Raw genomic sequence first — 18,888 nt, 5'->3', positions numbered from 1 at the left:
ACAAAATACAAATATCAATACAGAAATAGAAAAACTAAAAAGGAACTAAGAAGAAATTTGGGAGATGAAAACTATACTAGCTGAAATAAAATTCCACTAGAGAGATTCAAAGCAGATTTTAGCAATGATTCCTTGAGAAGAGTCAATGAACTAGAAAACGGGACAATTGAAATGACCAAATCTGAGGAACAGAAAGAAAAAAGATTGAATAAAAGTGAGTAAGTCAGGCAGCCCTAGTGGATCAGCAGTTTAGTGCCACCTTCAGCCCAGGGCCTGATCCTGGAGACCCGGGATCGAGTCCCACGTCGGGCTCCCTGCGTGGAGCCTGTTTCTCCCTCTGCCTGTTTCTCTGTATTTCTCTCTCTCTCTCTCTCTAATAAATAAATAAAATCTTTTTTTTTTTTAATTTATTTATGATAGTCACACAGAGAGAGAGAGAGGCAGAGACACAGGCAGAGGGAGAAGCAGGCTCCATGCACCGGGAGCCCGACGTGGGACTCGATCCCGGGTCTCCAGGATCGCGCCCTGGGCCAAAGACAGGCGCTAAACCACTGCGCCACCCAGGGATCCCAATAAAATCTTTTTTTAAAAAAAAAGGGAATAAGCCTGTGAGATGCTATCAAGTGGATCTGCATACTATTTGTGAGAGTTCCAGAAAAAAAAAAGGCAGAAAAAAGCAGATAGACTATTTGAAGAAATAAGGACTGACAAATTCTGACATTTGATGAAAGACATGAATATAAACATCCAAAAGCTCAATTAACTGGAAGCAAAATGAACTAAGAGCCTTAGTGCCAGGTACTCAGGATAGAAAGGTACACGTAGTCCATGACTTTGAGACCATACATGAGACCATAGGATGATGGACAGGACTTGAAGGTCTACAAGCCACTCACTGCCCACATGGAGGGCCATCAGCCTGTGTCACCCACAACGCCATCCAGCACCAGCCACTTCCCTGCCGAGCTGCTTTCTCCTCCCCATCCCTGCTTCTCTAACCCTGTAACCTGAAGACCGTGCTCTTTCAGAACAGGTTCAGGGCCATAGGTGAGAGAGCAGAAAGGAGTTTCCACATGGCCCAGAGCCCAACTGAGTGTCCAGGTTCGCTGTGACTGACAGCTAGCACGGGGTGCTCTGGTGGGTAGGCATGAGGAGCCAGTGCTAGTACATCCCGCTGAGGTCAAGAGCACGGTGGACGTGGTGCTCACCACCCCTGCAGGCCGGTCCTGGAGCCCTGGCCCAGGAAGCCCAGCCCCGCGTCCCCGACCCGGGCTCTGTCCATGGTGCTGCCCTGGTCAGCCCTGCTCTGCTGGCTGCTATCCCCGGGCTCCCCCACCACAGTCCCTGCACAATTCCTTCCTTCCACACAAGAGCCCCTCTGCTCACCTGCTCCTCTCTCGCTCGGCCCTAACACTCAGGCCACCAACCCTCTCACTGTCATAGTCGCCCTGCTTTCCCGAAGTCATGAGCTGGAATGGGACAGCATGGAACCTTCTCCAGCTGCCCCCTCCCTCGTCACACAAGACTAGGATGGGACCCACAGGTGCCCACAGGGCCGACTCCAGGGTGGGACTCAAGGGGTGCAGGTGGTTGGGGGATTGACAGTGGGAGCCCAGCTGCGCTTCACACACAGGAGAGGCACTTTGTGTAGGAAGCAACGTCTGGTGAGCCAAGCTGTCGGCGCTCTCCTGGAAAGAGGCACTGCTGTTGGGGGACTGAGACCCTGGTTCTGATGACACAGAGAAAACCCTAGCGACCTGACACAGAGGGGAAGCCACCATAGAGTCTCCATCAGCACAATGGGACCCAAAATCCGTCCACCCCGAGCCTGCCTGATGGCGCCCCCACCTGCACTGGGCACCCGTGTGGGGATGAGTAGCCTAACGAAGACCGTCTCGTCCTTCATGTGCCTGTCAGTGCTCCTACTGCCTGCATTTATCCGCGGGAAGACACACGATTCCTGCCTGGGTGCTAATCTACCTTTCTGAGAGCTTCCTTCCTCAAGAAGACCCTGAGCCTGGTGCTCCTTCTCTGGAGCGCTCTCTCTGGGGGCAGGAGAGTGACCCGGGATCCATCCTGAAGAGGACCCAGGTAAACCTTCCCCCCTTTCTTGTACAGATGCTAAAAGGCTTGTGCAGTTTGTGTGGACACCCTGGATGGGGCCGCAGCACAGGCTAAGGGTGGGGAGCCATGGCCCCCGCCCTTCAGATGTGCTGGGCGGGCCCTGATGGCAACCACACAGGCTCCCAGAGCAGGGATGTGAGGGGGGTAGGTCAGACCAGCCCATGAGATTCCCAGCTCAGCTTCAGAGGCCACAGGGAGACCAGCTGAGGCTGCAACATGGCCTGGGCTGGCTGTGGGGACCCAGATAGGTCAGCCTCCAAATTCCCCATGTTAGGGTAGATTATTTCAAGGTGCAGGGAGCCAGAAAGAAGCAGACTCAGAAAACCCTGCCTCCTTGCTTCTGATCAAGAAGGGCAGTGTGCTCCTGAACACCACTGAACCCAGACCCTCAGCACCACCACAAGCCTTCCATACACACCTTGCTCTCTGAGGTCCTGTTCCTCTTTCCTCCTCTAGCTCCAAATGCTCTCTCCTCTCCTTAGGACACCACCTCAGCCCGAGCATGTCAGGGCTTTTGAGTACTTGTCTCCATTCAGCCTCCCTCCTCTTAGTCTACTTCTTAAGGCCCAGCCATAGGACCTAAGGTTGGTGGGAGGGTCCTTCCCAATGATGGCAAGCCCCTCCCTCAACCCTGAAGGAGTAGGGTAGGGGTCATCTGAGATTTAAGGGGAGTGCAGGCCGAGGCCCCTTTGAGAGGAGCCTGCTGGGGGCAGCCCCACAGGGACAGAACCAGGGGGTTCCTGGCCTCAGGTCATGTCCCTGTTCCCTGACAAGTTGACCCATCCACAGCCAGGTCAGAGTCCACCTCAGGCGAGGTGGTGGGGCCGGTGGGGGACATTGGCAGAGCCAGGCACCCAGCAGGCACAGCCTGAGACATGCATGCTGAGTCTTGAGGACCCTACCTGGAGAGAGGCTGGGTGCCAGGCCTGGAGGAACTGATTTCAGAGGGAATCACAGGTCGCAGAGCCATCAGGATCATCTGACACACTTCCATTCTAGAGGACAACCCACCCCAATGACAGGGGCTGGACGCTCCTCACCTAAGCTCCTTTGCTGCCTCTGCAGCATCATGCACTGAAGGAGACACAGAGTCAGACACAGAGGAATCCCTGGGAGGCTTCCAAGAAGATGAGGGGGGGTGCCGTGCGGCAGGACCCCCCAGGTTCCCATTCACCCCCAGAGCTCTGGGGCGCCTTGGGTGGACACAGAAGGTGCTGGAAGGTGCCCTGGCCATGACTCTTCTGGTGAAGCCCCCCTGGGCACATCCCCACAAGGGGCCATATGGAGCTGGGGAGCCAGGGGCCCATCATGCCAGCTTGACAACAGCTGCCCAGCCACAAAGGCCAGGTCCTCGCTGAGGCTGTTCTGAGGTCAGAGGACAGTGGGGTCTGCACGCCGGGTCAGAGAAGCACACAGGGCTTTTACATGGTGCCAAACGGGAAATCGGGCATCCAGAATTGGGAGATGCATGTCCAGCACAGCCCGGGGGTTATAGCAGAAAACCGTGGGGGCAGCAAGAGGTCAGGTTAACCTCTCTCTGAGGAAAGGAGCCTTCGATTTATACACTTATTTTTATTAGCACAAGATAAACCTTTGAAATAGGTTTCCATTCTGACTCAAAATCTAAGCTCCCCATACGGCCCAACATGTTCTTCTTCTGGGTGCTCACGAAGATGATGGCCCTCCGCAGGGGTGACTCCAGCAGCCCCCAGTCGGCAACTTCACCCAGGCATGACAGGAGGACGCCGCTGCCCCCCCCATGCCCGCTCACATGCACAGTGGTCCCAGGACCCGTGTGCCAGAGGGTCGGCGCCAGGACACGCACACTGGAGGCCCTTACTTGCCATGCTCAGGCCACCCTCACATACTCACACTCAGAAACGCTGGATGAGGGTTTGTGGTGAGGTCCCGAGGATTCAATCCAATGACAGCCACGCCACAGCTAAAGACAGAACTCTGACTTGTAGGCAGCGGCCAGCGGCCCATGAAGCAGCATGCGGGCTCTGGGGCAGACATGCAGGAAGGCAGACCTCCATCTGCAGCCAGCATCCAGCACCCAGGAAGCCTAACCACCGCCCTGGAACACCGTCCAACTTCCGGGGCTTGCAACGGCTTCCATAGTTTTGGTGCCACTTTCAATTGAGGACCAACTGGAGAAAGCCAAGTGAACTCCCTAAGCAATCGTGTGGGCCACCGCACCTGCCCAGGCCCCAGCATCCCCTGGCTACCACTGGGCCCCTCTTGTTCCTGTAATGAAGCTTTCCACACATGGAAAATATTTTAATTTATTAACATATATGCTTGGCTTCTGGGGATTTACCACAGAGATACAGATGCAGAGAAAGACCAAAACACCTGCACCCCAGTGTTCACAGCAGCAATGTCCACAATAGCCAGAATGTGGAAGGAGCCTCGGTGTCCATTGAAAGATGAAGGCACGAAGGAGAGAAAATGAGTGGGAAATATCAGAGAGGGAGACAGAACATGAGAGACTCCTAACTCTGGGAAACGAACAAGGGGTGGTAGAAAAGGAGGTGGGTGGGGGGTGGGGGTGACTGGGTGATGGGCACTGAGGGGGGCACTTGGCAGGATGACCATCAGGTGATATGCAATATGTTGGCAAATCAAACTTCAATTAAAAAATATACAAAAAGGGATCCCTGGGTGGCGCAGTGGTTTGGCGCCTGCCTTTGGCCCAGGGCGCGATCCTGGAGACCCGGGATCGAATCCCATGTCAGGCTCCCGGTGCATGGAGCCTGCTTCTCCCTCTGCCTGTGTCTCTGCCTCTCTCTCTCTCTCTCTCTCTCTCTCTCTCTCTCTCTCTCTGTGCGACTATCATAAATAAATAAAAATTTAAAAAATATATATATACAAAAAAACCATATGTGCTTGGGACACCTGGAGGGCTCAGAGGTTGAGCATCTGCCTTCAGCTCAGGGCGTGACCCCGGGGTCCTGGGATTGAGTCCCATGCCAGGCTCCCTGCAGGGAGCCTGCTTCTCACTCTGCCTGTGTCTCTGGCGCTCTGTGTGTGTGTGTGTGTGTGTTTCATGGATAAATAAATAAAATCTTGTAAAAAAAAATATGTGCTTCATGAAGCCTGTGCATGTACAACACACATATGTTATACACACACACGTATGCTAAGTACTCCATAGTGATCACGGACACGTATATGCTATGACGTGTATGTATACTCCTTTTACACATTGCACACATGCACATAACCAAGCATGTGTGTGTGAACACACATCATGTAACACATACACATGGACGTGACCACCTCACACACCCGCACATGGCGTTACACGTGCATCACAGGATGCACAGAAGCACCATGAGTGCACACCACATGCCCATGTACGACACCATGTGTTCACAGGAACAATCCCCGTGCACTCGGATAAGAAGCCAGCCAGCGCCCCCTCCCGCAGCCTGCAGTCTCTGCCAAAGGCAAGTGGTGGTGACCCAATCCAGGACAGAAGCAGCTCAGAATAAACAGCCTTTGCTTGTTCGGTATTTCCACAGGTTTAGAACCTGTAGGATAATAACTCCCACTGGCAGTGACAAGCAGGTGTGCTTGGACAAAAACAGGGTTAGAAGTGAAGCTGAAGAGCAACCACATGAGGTCAGGTGGGGCCCAAGCGGAGGCTGATGGACGGGAGTCACCCCCAGAAAAGCAGCTAGACTCGGAGGGGAGGAGGTTGGCCCGGGGGGCCCCGGGCCGAGCAGCAAGGTGGGCAGGGAGCTCTCCCAGTGACTGCTGTGCCTTGGCCACGAGGAGGGAATGGTGGGCTCCACCGACACCCCCTCGTCCTCCTGGGATGGTCACAGGGCTGGGCCCACATGTAAGCTGGCGGGCACCAAGAGCTGCGCCACCAAGACAGGTTCACAGGGCACTCCCTGGAGATAGTGAGCAAGTGGCCTGCCAATGGGTCCTTGATCTGCCAAACGATATGTGCCCTCCCGGACCGCAAGCCCCAGCACCCCCGGGAGCCAGTAACGCTTTCTCCAAGCTCGCTTTCTGTTGACTCTCCTTAGAATTTGCATGCGTTTTGATTTCCTGGGTGCCATTGTTCACACCTGGAATGTGTGGAGGACTCTATGTTCTCTGGATTCGACCTGGACTTACAGAGCAATCGGTAAGAATTACTTCTTTTTTTAAATAAATTAATTTTTTATTGGTGTTCAATTTACCAACATACAGAATAACACCCAGTGCTCATCCTGTCAAGTGCCCCCCTCAGTGCCCATCACCATTTACCCCCACACCCCGCCCTCCTCCCCTTCCACCACCCCTAGTTCATTTCCCAGAGTGAGGAGTCCTCCATGTTCTGTCTCCCTTTCTGATATTTCCCACACATTTCTTCTCCCTTGCCTTATATTCCCTTTCACTATTATTTATATTCCCCAAATGAATGAGACCATACACTGTTTGTCCTGCTCCTATTGACTTACTTCACTCAGCATAATACCCCCCAGGTCCATCCACGTGGAAGCAAATGGTGGGTATTTGTCATTTCTAATGGCTGAGTAATATTCCATTGTATAAATAAACCACATCTTCTTTATCCATCATCTTTCGATGGACACCGAGGCTCCTTCCACAGTTTGGCTATTGTGGACATTGCTGCTAGAAACATCGGGGTGCAGGTGTCCTGGGGTTTCACTGCATCTGTATCTTTGGGGTAAATCCCCAACAGTGCAATTGCTGGGTCGTAGGGCAGGTCTATTTTTAACTCTTTGAGGAACCTCCACACAGTTTTCCAGAGTGGCTGCACCAGTTCACATTCCCACCAACAGTGTAAGAGGGTTCCCTTTTCTCCGCATCCTCTCCAACATTTGTTGTTTCCTGCCTTGTTAATTTTCCCCATTCTCACTGGTGTGAGGTGGGATCTCATTATGGTTTTGATTTGTATTTCCCTGATGGCAAGTGATGCGGAGCATTTTCTCATGTGCATGTTGGCCATGTCCATGTCTTCCTCTGTGAGATTTCTCTTCATGTCTTTTGCCCATTTCATGATTGGATTGTTTGTTTCTTTGGTGTTGAGTTTAATAAGTTCTTTATAGATCTTGGAAACTAGCCCTTTATCTGATACGTCATTTGCAAATATCTTCTCCCATTCTGGAGGTTGTCTTTGAGTTTTGTTGACTGTATCCTTTGCTGTGCAAAAGCTTCTTATCTTGATGAAGTCCCAAGAGTTCATTTTTGCTTTTGTTTCTTTTGCCATCGTGGATGTATCTTGCAAGAAGTTACTGTGGCCAAGTTCAAAAAGGGTGTTGCCTGTGTTCTCCTCTAGCATTTTGATGGAATCTTGTCTCATATTTAGATCTCTCATCCATTTTGAGTTTATCTTTGTGTATGGTGAAAGAGAGTGGTCCAGTTTCATTCTTCTGCATGTGGATGTCCAATTTTCCCAGCACCATTTATTGAAGAGACTGTCTTTCTTCCAGTGGGGAGTCTTTCCTCCTTTATCAATTATAAAGTTCAGGGTCCACTTCTGGGCTCTCTATTCTGTTCCATTGATCTATGTGTCTGTTTTTGTGCCAGGACCACACTGTCTTGATGACCACAGCTTTCTACTACAACCTGAAATCTGGCATTGTGATGCCCCCTGCTATGGTTTTCTTTTTTAAAATTCCCCTGGCTATTCGGGGTCCTCTCTGATTCCACACAAATCTTAAAATAATTTGTTCTAACTCTCTGAAGAAAGTCCACGGTATTTTGATAGGGATTGCATTAAACATGTAAATTGCCCTGGGTAACATTGATATTTTCACAATATTAATTCTGCCAATCCATGAGCATGGAATATTTTTCAATTTCTTTCAGAAGTGTTCTATAGTTGTTAGGGTATAGATCCTTTACCTCTTTGGTTAGGTTTATTCCTAGGTATCTTATGCTTTTGGGTGCAATTGTAAATGGGATTGACTCCTTAATTTCTCTTTCTTCAGTCTCATTGTTAGTGTATAGAAATGCCATTGATTTCTGGGCATTGATTTTGTATCCTGCCACGCTACCAAATTGCTGTATGAGTTCTAGCAATCTTGGGTGGAGGCTTTTGGGTTTTCTATGTAGAGCATCATGTCATCGGCGAAGAGAGAGAGTTTGACTTCTTCTTTGCCAATTTGAATGCCTTTAATGTCTTTTTGTTGTCTGATTGCTGAGGCGAGGACTTCCAGAACTATGTTGAACAGCAGTGGTGAGAGTGGACATCCCTGTCTTGTTCCTGATCTTAGGGGAAAGGCTCCCAGTGCTTCCCCATTGAGAATGATATTTGCTGTGGGCTTTTCGTAAATGGCTTTTAAGATGTCGAGGAATGTTCCCTCTATCCCTACACTCTGGAGAGTTTTGATCAGGAATGGATGCTGTATTTTGTCAAATGCTTTCTCTGCATCTAATGAGAGGATCATATGGTTCTTGGTTTTTCTCTTGCTGATATGATGAATCACATTGATGGTTTTACGAGTGTTGAACCAGCCTTGTGTCCCGGGGATAAATCCTACTTGGTCATGGTGAATAATTTTCTTCATGTACTGTTGGATCCTATTGGCTAGTATCTTGTTGAGAATTTTTGCATCCATGTTCATCAGGGATATTGGTCTGTAATCTCCTTTTTGGTGGGGTCTTTGTCTGGTTTTGGAATTAAGGTGACGCTGGCCTCATAGAACGAATTTGGAAGTACTCCATCTCTTTCTCTTTCCAAACAGCTTTTGTAGAATAGGTATGGTTTCTTCTTTAAACGTTTGATAGAATTCCCCTGGGAAGCCATCTGGCCCTGGACTCTTGTGTCTTGAGAGGTTTTTGATGACTGCTTCAATTTCCTCCCTGGTTATTGGCCTGTTCAGGTTTTCTGTTTCTTCCTGTTCCAGTTTTGGTAGTTTGTGGCTTTCCAGGAATGCGTCCATTTCTTCTAGATTGCCTAATTTATTGGCGTAGAGCTGTTCATAATATGTTTTTAAATCGTTTCTATTTCCCTGGTGTTGGTAGTGATCTCTCCTTTCTCATTCATGATTTTATGAATTTGAGTCTTCTATCTCTTCTTTTTAATAAGGTTGGCTAATGGTTTATCTATCTTATTAATTCTTTCAAAGAACCAACTCCTGGTTTTGTTGATCTGTTCCACAGTTCTTCTGGTCTCAATTTCATTGAGTTCTGCTTGAATCTTTATTAAGTCTCTTCTTCTGCTAGGTGTAGGATCTATTTGCTGTTTTTTCTCTAGTTCCTTTAGATGCAAGGTTAGCTTTTGTATTTGAGTTCTTTCCAGTTTTTGAATGGATGCTTGTATTGCACTGTATTCCCCCCCTCAGGACTGCTTTTGCTGTATCCCAAAGATTTTGAATGGTTGTATCTTCATTCTCATTACTTTCCATGAATCTTTTTAATTCTTCCTTAATTTCCTGGTTGACCCTTTCATCTTTTAGCAGGATGGTCCTTAACCTCCACGTGTTTGAGGTCCTTCCAAACTTCTTGTTGTGATTTAGTTCTAATTTCAAGGCATTATGGTCTGAGAATATGCAGGGGACAATCCCAATCTTTTGGTATCGGTTAAGACCTGATTTGTGACCCAGTATGTGGTCTATTCTGGAGAAAGTTCCATGTGCTCTTGAGAAGAATGTGTATTCAGTTGAGTTTGGATGTAAAGTTCTGTAGATATCTGTGAAATCCATCTGGTCCAGCGTATCATTTAAAGCTCTTGTTTCTTTGGAGATGTTGTGCTTAGAAGACCTATTGAGTGTAGAAAGTGCTAGATTGAAGTCACCATGGGTAGGAGATATCAGAAAGGGAGACAGAACATGAAGACTCCTAACTCTGGGAAATGAACTAGGGGTGGTGGAAGGGGAGGAGGGCGAGCGGTGGGGATGACTGGGTGACGGGCACTGAGGGGGGCAGTTGACGGGATGAGCACTGGGTGTTTTCTGTATGTTGGCAAATTGAATACCAATAAAAAATAAATTTATTATTAAAAAAATATGTCACGATGAGTTAAACTCATAGCCTCACCAACTGTCTTGTGAAAGAATGATTCTGGAAATCCCAGACCTTGGGGACTAGGCTGGGGACAGGTGTGTAGTCTCTGGTGAAGCCCGGGTCCTTGGCCATCCACGTCGTCTGACCAAGCCTTGGCAGCCAAAGCATCCTGCCCCTCACACTGTCCAGGGACAGCAGATCTGGGGCATAAGTGCCCTGTGATGAGAACCCAAGCATGACGCTGAGCCCACCGCCATTTCCAAGGGCCCACATGGGGACCAGGCAGGGTCACAGGCACACCAAGTGAAATGCACAGTCTGCCAGTTTGTGCTGCCAACGCTTGGGTTGGAGGAGTAAGCAGGCTCTCCATGCCTCACACCCAACAGCCTGGATATCTCTGGGGTTTTGCCAAACTCATCAATGTTGGTGATCCAACCAGAGGTTATATACCTTGATGCATTTCCTAAGCAACTACAAGTGACACTCATGGCATGCAGAGCAGGTGACCATGGCCATGGCTGAACCTTGACCATGAGCGTGGCCTGCCTGTATTGTCAGGGCAGCAGCAAGGGGCCCGGGCTGTGGGAGCCAGAAATGTGGGGAGCTGTATCAGGAGCATGCCATGGCCAGGGACCAGAGGACCCTCACTTCACCAGGCTGTGGCCAATGATGTTTTGCAAAGTGGCCACAGAGATATTCCTAGGACCATGGGCTCCTCCACCACTTTACCCTGCCCCTTGCAGGGGTGGCCCACTCCCCTCCCCAAAAGCTCAGGAGGTGTGTGACCCTCCATGTGACCCCTCCATGGGGTTCAGGCTGTAGAAAAGTCATGCCTGGTCTCTAAGTTCAAGATCTAAGCAGACATGGCTTGTCCTTGGGGTCTGCCCCTGGGCACTGTGCAGCAGTCCAGTGAATACAGTCCAGCTAATGGTGCCAGAATGGAGAGTCCCAAGGACCAAGGGGCCCAAGGGAGCCACCCAGCCCAGGTGCCAGGCTGCAGGAAGAGCCTTCAGCCTAACTAAGGTGAGTGTGAGCAGGGCAGGGAGGAGGGCCCATGGCCACAGACCCTGGCATGACAGGCCAAGAGCCCTGGGCATACCCACAAACCACCAGACCAGATGTTGGCCCTTAGACATGCTGCTTCTGGGGAAAAACCCAAATCTGGGGAGTGGTGAGAGGCCAGAGCACGCACCCACCCACCAGCTGGGGAAGCAGCCACCCCAACCCCCACCATAATTGCCTCCCTGGAGCTTTTAGGGAGGTTGCTACAGTGTTCCTAGGGGTCCTGAGTCAGGACCACCATGGAAACAAGGCACAGCCCAGGGCTACATACTGTGGCACTCCTGACACAAGAAATTGAGGGTTCCTGTTCCGGGCATAGGTGTCTGGGCCATGACACACAGGACAGGATGGAGCCTGCACACTCTCACCGACAAGAGCATCAGCCTCATCACCACCCTGAGCTCTGTCCATGCACATCAGACTCCTCTGTCTTCCACATCACAAGTGGGGCTGAGATGATACCTTCTGAGACCACAGGATAAGGCTCCAGTGATTGGTAAGAGCTGCCACCATGGATGGCGACAGGGCAGATGGCATTTTCCTGGGAGGACAGGACAAGGCCCAGGGCTACAGCCACACAGCACGCTGGCCAGGGCACAGAGAGGAGCCCACCAGGGTTGGGGTTCCTGAGGGCCCAGGGAGGGCCAGTGGCTCTGGGGAGTAGGGACCAAGCTTCAGGCATATACCTGCAGGAGCTTGAGAGCAGACAGCAGCACATGGGGCCGTCCCGGGGCTCCAGTCTCCCACCAGGGCCCCTGGGTACCCATCACACCCAACCCACACTACCCACAAAGGGAGCCTAGGCCGACTGCAGACTCCCCAAGGCCCTGTAAGACAGAAACCAAACAAGAAAAGGGAACTTCAGGATGCTGACCAGGCCATTTGGTTTTGAAGCTATGCTAATCTTCCCAGGGCTGCTGGGACCTAGGAAGCAGGGCTGTGGGCACAGAGCTCAGCCACAAGGAGCCCCGGGGGGGGCGGTTTATCAGAACAGGGATGGGGCAGGTTGCAGGAGGACCAAGGCTGCAGGGGGACCAAGGCTGCAGGGAAGCTGCGGCCACAGCCCAGACCCAGATGAGTGGGGTGTGCTTGGAGCCAGGACAGAGGGAGGGAGGTGGGGCAGCAGAACCAGCCACAGGACCTGAGGAGACACCAGGCCCTCAGGACCCATGGAGGCAGCAGCAGCTGAGCTGGCAACGGGGAGGGCAGGCTGCCTTCAGGCCTATGTGACATCCCAGGAACACATCGGTCGAGTGAGACGGGACGAGCACACCCAGCCAACATGGGTGGATGCACAACACACTGATGGCTGGGAAAGGACCTGGACCATCAAGGAACATGATGAGCCCGGTGGGCAGGAGCCTGAGGGCTGCCCTTCGTCGCACCTGCTGGGGCTCAGGGCTGGACTGCATGAGCCACTGAAGGAGCAATGTCTAGATGGACAGGTGGGTCCCAGGTGAGAACGTGGGGGGCTGACTCACCAGAGGAGGGGAAGACACCCCAGGGAGCCCAGGGCCTGTCCAGGTTAATGAAGCAGCTCATGCCCCTGGGAGGGTAACAGGTGAGGGGAGAGCGGCCCTGAGCTTCATCAGATGAGCACAGGTGAGTTGGAGTGGAGCAGGGAGGCCGGTTTAGGCTCGTAGCACCCAGAGCCCAGGTCAGCAGAGGGGCTGAGGGGTGGATCCACATGGACAGAGCCCAGGGGTGAGGGTGGAATCCAACCTAGAACACTGGGTGTGAGGCGGGCTGCAGGAAAGGGGCAGACCTGGAACACACAGACTGGGGTGGGGCTCAGGGAGCTCTGGGGACATATCTTAGAACAGGAGGGCAGGGGCTGCCATGTCCATGAGATCCTGGGACCAGAAGGGAGCAGCCCTGGGTGAGCAGGAGCCAAGGGGGGCAGCATGAGCAGAGGGTTGTCCACGGACCCAGGGAGCAGGGAAGCTTGTGCAGCTGAGCAGTTCAGGTGGGAGACAGAAGGGCAGGGGTCACCCCAGGAGTCCAGGGAGTAGGGAGCTGATGCAGGTGAGCAGGGCAGTGGGGGAGCACAGAGGCAGGGGTCACCCCAGGAGTCCAGGGAGTAGGGGAGCACGTGCAGGTGAGCAGGGCAAGTGGGGGAGCAAGAGGGGCAGGGGCCAACTCAGGAGCCCAGAGAGCAGGGGAGCGGGTGCCAGGGAGCAGGGCAGGTGAGGGAGCAGGAGGGGCAGAGGTCACCCCAAAGCTTAAGGAGCCCAGGAGCTAGTGCAGGGGAGCAGGGGAATTGAGGGAGCAGGACAGGCAGGAGTCACCACAAGACCTCACAGGACAGGGGGAGCAGATACAGGTGATCAGGGGCCAGCGGGAGAGCAGAATGGGCAGGGGTCACCCCAGGAGCTCAAGGGGTAGGGGGAGCTGGTGTAGGTGAGCAGGAGGAGGTGGGGGAGTAGGAGGGGCAGGGGTCACCCCAGGAGCTCAGGGAGCAGGGAAGCTGGAGCAGGTGAGAAGGGCAGGGGGGGAGTAGAGCAGCAGGGGTCACCCCAGGAGCTCAGGGAGCAGGGGAGCTGGAGCAGGGGAGCAGGGCAGGTAGGGGGAAAGAGGGACAAGGGTCACCCCAGGAGACCAGAATGCAGGGGAGCTGGTGCAGGTGAGCAGGGCAGGTGGGGAAGAAGCAGGGACGGGGGTCACCCCCAGGATCCTAGGGAACAGAGGGAGCAGGTGCAGGGGAGCAGGGGCACCTCAGAGAGCAAGAGGGGCAGGGGTCACTCCAGGTCATATCCAGCAGGGGAGCTGGTGAACAGGGCAAATGGGGGAGGAGGAGGGGCAGGAATCACCCCACAGCTAAGGAGCCCGGGAGCTGGTGCAGTTGAGCAGGGTAGGTGGGAGAGCAGGAGGGGCAGGGGTAACCCCAGGAGCCCAGAGAGTAGGGACGGGGTGCATGTGACCAGAACAGGAAGGGGAGCAGGAGAGCAGGGGTCACCGGAGGAGCCCAGGGAGCAGGGAGTGGGTGCAGGGGTGCTAGTGTAAGTGAGCAGGGTAGGTGGGGAGCTGGAGGTGAAGGGGTCATCCAGGAGTACAGGGAGTAGGGGAAATCATGCTGGGGAGCAGGGCCAGGTGGATGGGTAGAAGGGGCAGAGGTCACCTCAAGCCCAGGGAGCAAGGGAGCTGGTGCAGGTTAGCAGGGCAGGTGGGGGAGCAGGAAAGGCAGGAGTCACCCCAGGAGTCCAGGAAGCAAAGAGCTGCTGCAGGTGAGCAGGGTCAGATGGGGAACAGGAGGGGCAGGGGTCTCCCCCCGGACCCCAGGGGTCAGGAGAGCTTGTGCAGGTGAGCAAGGGCAGGTGGGGAGCAGGAGGGGCAGTAGTAATCCCAGGAGCCCAAGGAGCAGGAGAGATGGTGTAAGTGAGCAGGGTAGGTGGGGAGCAGGAGGAGCAAGGGTTATGCCAGGAGCTCAGGAAACAGGGGAGCTGGTGCAGGAGAGCAGGGACCCCTGAAGGAGCAGGCAGGGCAGGAATCACCCGGAAGCCCAGGGAGCAGGGGAGCTGGTTAAGGTGCACAGGGCAGGTGGGAGAACAGAGGGGCAGGGTTCACCGCTGGAGCTCAAGCAGCAGGGAGTTGTTGCAGGTGCCCAGGGCAGGTGGGGGAGCAGGAGGTGCAGGGGTCACCCCAGGATCTCAGGGAGCAGGGGAGCAGGTACAGGGAACCAGGGGCAGGTGGGGGAGCAGGAGAGGCAGGGGTCACCCCAGAAGCCCAGGGAGAAGGGAGCGGGTGCAGGGGAGCAGGGCAGATGGGGAGCAGGAGGGGCAAAGGTGCTCTCAGAACTCAGCTCAGTAGACCCCGGAACCTGCCCCATCTCGGAGGCCCGGGGGGGGCAGGGAGGTGCCGCCTTGTTTCAGAATCTCAGCGCCGAGGCCTGAGACCCAGTGGGGTTGGACTGGGCGGTAGCTGAGCCGGCGCTGCCCGCACAGGGGCTGAGAGTCAGGGCAACTAAGCCTCCTGGACCCGGGGAGTTGAGGCGGTGAGGCCAGGGGGGAGCAGAGCCTCGCCAGGAAGGCCTTGGGGCCCAGGGGAAGGGGGGCCACTCTAGGAAGGAGGGAGCCACAGGTTTCCAGTCAGGGCAGCAGCGTGGTACTGCAGGCCCCTGAGACCCCCCCGGGAGGGGAGTCACGGCCAGCCGGGTCCCGAGGTGCAGGGCCGAGGATCCAGAGACAAGAGAACAAGAGGCCCATGGGGAGCCCCAGGCAGGGCTCCCAGCTGTGGTGGGCGAGGGGCAGCTTCAGGGCCCTGAGCTGAGCAGCGGGGCCCAGGTCCGAGGGGACAGGCCGGTGGGTGGCGGCGTCTGAGCTGCAGCCTACTTGCTGTCAGCACGTGGGAGGGGACAGCCAGGGCAGGGCCGCGCTCCCTCCCAGCCCAAGGGGCGCACAGGCTCAGGGCGGCTCTGGGTGCGGGAGGCCTGTGGGAGCTGCCCGGGCCCCAGAGCAAGGGAGGCAAAGGCCGGGGGCAGGCGGGAGCTGCCCTGAGGGACATCAGGAAGCCATGCCTGGAAGGCCTGGGGCAGTCCCGACGGCTCGGGCAGGGACAAGATCCCGGGCCCAGGTGCTTGGCTGCAGAGCTGACCCAGATGTCATGGCGCCTGGAGGGCACATGGCAGCCCAGGACGAGAGCTCCGTGCTGAGGGTCCTGAGCAGTGGGTGCAAATCCCTGCTGGGGCAAGATGCAGTCGGCTGGCGACAGCAGGCCTGGGCTCAGGAGACCAGCAGGAGCCCACTGGGCGCAGGGCCCCCAGGTCAGGGCTCCACAGAGGCCATGGTCAGGTGGGGCAGCCAGAGAAAACCTGAGGGGGGACCCAGGGACCGAGGCCCTGGGGACGTGATCCAGGTGGTCACCCAGCACTGACCAGGCCGATGAGTCCAGCTTCTGTGGCCACAGACAGCTGGGCCGTGCGCCTGGTGTGCAGCCTCCCTGAAGCACGTGGGCGTGGTGCCCAGAGCCTCCCCAGGCTCGGCACCCCTGAGACCCTGGGGGTCACACAGCCTCCTCTCTTGCAGCCTCCACCACGGCCCCCTCGGTTTTCCCACTGGCCCCCAGCTGCGGGTCCCAATCTGGCTCCACGGTGGCCCTGGCCTGCCTGGTGTCAGGCTACTTCCCCGAGCCTGTAACTGTGTCCTGGAATTCCGGCTCCTTGACCAGCGGTGTGCACACCTTCCCGTCCATCCTGCAGTCCTCAGGGCTCTACTCCCTCAGCAGCATGGTGACAGTGCCCTCCAGCAGGTGGCCCAGCGAGACCTTCACCTGCAACGTGGCCCACCGGGCCAGCAACACTAAAGTAGATAAGCGAGGTGAGATGTCGGACCTCAGGGAGGGGTCCACTCGGGGACAGGCCAGGTCAGCTGTCCCTCCCGGACCCACGTCACCGGGGAGTCACCTCAGTGTCCCTGCCCTCAAGGCCTCCCCTTTCTGGGAAGGTGTCCTCTGGGCGTGGCTGCCTGGTCCAGATGACCACAGGCTGCATTCCCCACTGCATTCCCGGGGCCCATTGGGTGCCACTGGTCACAGATCCCCTCATGAGCTGGCCTGACCTAAGTTCACCCCATGACCTGTGCCCACCCCAGGCCCCCAGTAACCCCCAGTCTGCTCTCTCTGCAGTGGTCAAAGAATGCGAGTGCAAGTGTAACTGTAACAACTGCCCATGCCCAGGTGAGTCAGCAGGGCCCCGCTCTGCACCCCAAGCAGAAGGTGCACAACCAGGCACAGCCTTATGGGTTAATGGGTGCTCAAGAGGAAGTCACCCAAACCTGACCTCTGTACCCTGTTTCCCTTTCCAGGTTGTGGCCTGCTGGGAGGGCCTTCAGTCTTCATCTTTCCCCCGAAACCCAAGGACATCCTCGTGACTGCCCGAACACCCATGGTCACTTGTGTGGTGGTGGATCTGGACCCAGAAAACCCTGAGGTGCAGATCAGCTGGTTCGTGGATAGTAAGCAGGTGCATACAGCCAACACGCAGCCTCGTGAGGAGCAGTTCAATGGCACCTACCGTGTGGTCAGTGTCCTCCCCATTGTGCACCAGGACTGGCTTTCAGGGAAGCAGTTCAAGTGCAAAGTCAACAACAAAGCCCTCCCATCCCCCATTGAGGGGATCATCTCCAAGACCCCAGGTAGGCAGCAGGGCAAAGGGGCTGCAGGGAGGGAGAGTTGCCCTATAAACTAAAACCAGCCCTCCACCCTGGTGTTCGACCACCTGTGCTGACCCTTTACCCCACAGGGCAGGCCCATCAGCCTAATGTATATGTCCTGCCGCCATCGCGGGACGAGATGAGCAAGAATACAGTCACCCTGACGTGCCTGGTCAAAGACTTCTTCCCACCTGAGATTGATGTGGAGTGGCAGAGCAATGGACAGCAGGAGCCTGAGAGAAAGTACCGCATGACCCCACCCCAGCTGGACGAGGACGGGTCCTACTTCCTGTACAGCAAACTCTCTGTGGACAAGAGTCGCTGGCAGCGGGGAGACACCTTCATATGTGCGGTGATGCATGAAGCTCTACACAACCACTACACACAGAAATCCCTCTCCCATTCTCCGGGTAAATGAGCAACACGCCCGGCACCCAGCAAGCCCCCCACCTTTGGCTCTCAGGATCCCATGAGGACACCTTAGGCCCTGTCCCTGTGTACATAACCCCGGGTAGGCACCCATCATGAAATAAAGCACCCAGCACTGCCCTGGGACCCTGCACGCTGTCATGGTTCTTTCCGAGGTAGAGCTCGGGATACCTGGGCACTGGGTGGTACGGGCAGGCCAGCTCTGAGGCTAAGGTGTCACCATTGGTGGGTGGGCTCTGCACCTCCAGTGGGGAGGGCTGCACAGGCTGCCACAACGTAGGACCAGGAGCTGCCTGAGCCTGGGGAGTGCGTTTTGCCAGAGGTCCAGCCCCTGTGGGCCCCAATCCAGCCAGAAGCTAGCCAGGGCTGGGGCGTGTGGATGGGGACAGCACTATTTTCCCCTCCAGGGCCCCTCAGGGAAATGAGCACACAGACCTTCCCGCCTCTGTTCCGAGTTGTGGGACACTGGCCTGTCCTCATGCCCTGGGCTCCCTGTCCCTTGGGCCTACGGAGAGCTCTGCTTGGTAGCTCTGTGTCAACACAGTAGCCATGCCTGTCCTGTCGGGAGGAAACAGGCCCTATTTGCCCTCAGACACTCCATCATGTACAGTCCCCCACCCTACGTCCAGTGAGGAGGTCCCACCTGAGTTCATCCCCCCTGGGACCAGGCCTGTCCACTCATGGGGACACTCACCCCGTGCCCCAGTGGGGCAGAGGCAGGTGGCTCTGAGTGCCCAGGGGAGGGACAATTGGAGACTTCCACATGGACACTGAGTCCAGATCCATTGAAAACAAACCCAACCCGCTGAGCACCACCACCTTCTCACACACCACAGACACACACACACACAGGCCCCAGCTGGACGAGGACGGGTCCTCCCCTGGGCCTCACACAGGACCAACTGCAGTGCCCAAAGCAGAGCCAGTCTTGGGAACCCTCGCCATGGACAACACCCTGGTCCCCATCCCCTCCAACGCCCGTCAGCTGCTCAGCAGCTCATCCACACACTGACCACACCGACCTGCCCTCCTCTGCCCCAGGGAACCTACACCCCCTCTTGACATGCACAAAACCCCCACAACCCAGCTTATCCTGATGCTCCCACCCACTTGTTCAGTAGGGTCACTCCCTGTCACTCTGGGCCCTTCCTTATTC

At 55.3% G+C, this 18,888-nt stretch overlaps 1 gene segment (V, D, J or C); it reads left to right on the top strand.

The window, feature by feature from the left end:
* The window catches only part of LOC112930265 (immunoglobulin alpha-2 heavy chain-like), a 1,136,867-nt gene that overhangs the window by 1,011,690 nt on the left and 106,289 nt on the right, over window positions 1-18,888 (top strand).

Source organism: Vulpes vulpes, chromosome 6, assembly GCF_048418805.1.
Source record: "Vulpes vulpes isolate BD-2025 chromosome 6, VulVul3, whole genome shotgun sequence".
Lineage (NCBI taxonomy): Eukaryota > Metazoa > Chordata > Mammalia > Carnivora > Canidae > Vulpes > Vulpes vulpes.
The sequence above is the reverse complement of the archived record's forward strand: the minus strand, read 5'-3'. Positions and strand labels throughout refer to the sequence as shown.